The sequence below is a fragment of the Cavia porcellus genome, unplaced genomic scaffold (genome assembly GCF_034190915.1).
Source record: "Cavia porcellus strain 051 isolate PalLab524CR breed Dunkin Hartley unplaced genomic scaffold, mCavPor4.1 scaffold_4, whole genome shotgun sequence".
NCBI classification, from domain to species: domain Eukaryota; kingdom Metazoa; phylum Chordata; class Mammalia; order Rodentia; family Caviidae; genus Cavia; species Cavia porcellus.
Window position 1 is genome coordinate 119030701 of NW_026947487.1, and position 1674 is coordinate 119032374.

The 1674-nt window shown below is 64.3% G+C and overlaps 1 pseudogene; it reads right to left on the reverse strand.

Moving 5' to 3' along the window:
* The window catches only part of LOC134475557 (uncharacterized), a 2262-nt pseudogene extending 1480 nt beyond the window's left edge, over nt 1-782 (reverse strand).
* Between the last annotated feature and the right edge of the window lie 892 nt (nt 783-1674).

The window sequence follows — 1674 nt, forward strand, 5'->3', positions numbered from 1 at the left end:
GTGAGTGAAAACAGTTTCCCCAAGAAAACATGGCCTGTTTACATCTGTGGCTTCTGAGACACAAACCACCCATGCGTGAACCCCGACACCCACTCCGAGCCCCCAGGACACTGCCACATGCATCCGAAGTCCCCAGAAGGCAGAATAACAGCACAGCCCAGACCATGAAAGCGCTGCAGAGAAAGCACTTCCCTCTTGGAGGCACTGGGCAGGGGAGCAAAGGGACCCCTTGGGGTGGGGGTCTTCCTGGCCCCCCAATCCTCACTGCATCCCCATGCTGGTGACTTCACACCCAGACTCAAAGGGTTGTTGTGAAAAGAGGCCCGCCAGGCATAGTAGCTCATACCTGCAGTGTGGGCACTCGGGAGGCGGAGGCGGCAGGATTGTCCCCAGTTCAGGGCCAGCCTGGGCTGCACAGTGAGACCCTGTCTCAGAAAACAAAAGAATTACGAAGAGATCCCTGGAACTGCTTCCCCTTTGGAACTTGAGGTCCCCAACCTGGGAATGCGCTTGGGCTGCATTTCCCCTGCCTCGGGGCAGCCCCCAGGCCTCAGGCCACTGGGCCAGTACTGCCGCGTGGAGGGTCAGGCTCCGCGGTGACAGAGGGACAGGTGGCTCCTCTTGGATGGTGCAGAACCGCAGCTCTGGTCCAGTTCGTGTGTGCAGGACACAAGCTCCAGCCGGGAGGAGGTACGCGCGGCGCGGCGTGGGGCTCCGAGGGCCTCAGGGCAGGACGGGCAGTGCCCGCTCCGACCGCACACGCTTGAGGCCAGGGTCTGCATGGCTGGTGACAGTCCCCTCTCCCCAGCAGTGCAGATGCAGCAGAGTCGGAGAAAAGGAAGTTCCCGTGGGTGGTCACGATCACCCACAAGATCCCAGGCGCTCGGCGCTCACGGTGCTCACGACACAGCTCAGGCCTGGGCCCAGACCTGGAGGCACATGCGCGCCCCCCAGCGGCCGGCAGGCGCGGTTCACCGGGTCGGGCACGGAGCCCTGGCGCCACCTGGTGTTCACGAGGGATATGACGGCCGCGAAGCGAGGCCGGTGCAAAGGCCGGCAGACGACGTCCTGGGGTGGGGTTCGCTCCAGCACCCCGCAGTTAGGGCCTCCCCACCCCGACACCGACCTGTGGCCTGCGTCAGAGCCCGGTCCCCACCGCCTGGCTGCCGGGAGCCCCGGGCTTGTTGGCCTTGGTTCCTCTCCCTCGAGTCTGTGCAGCGCTCTGGGTGTTGTGTTGAGTTTCCCTGGTGGCGCTGGGGATTGAACACAGCCCGGGAGAAGGGGTGCCCAGAGCACAGGGGTCCGCACCTTCCCGGGGGTACCTGCCCCAGCACTGGGGGACAGGTACCCAGTGGCCTGATGGCAGCCTACGCTGGGTCATCACAGCCCTGGATACAATCTCGGTGTTTCCAGGAGGGACGTCCGGTCCTCCACAAGGCTTCTCAGTCGTGAGTGGCTGGCCCAATACTCGGCTCCCAGGCGGCCCTCGGGTGCTGAGTCGGTCCTGAGCCTGGGGTGCCACGCTCGGGATGGTCTGCACGGCAACGCCACACACAGAGTGGCCTTGACGCTGTCCTGCCACCGCTGATGGGGGCCAGCAGTAAAGTGACACTAGGAGCGGGGGGGACCAGGCGAGCTGGCCACTCGCAGACTTGCCTCAGTCTTGCAAAATTT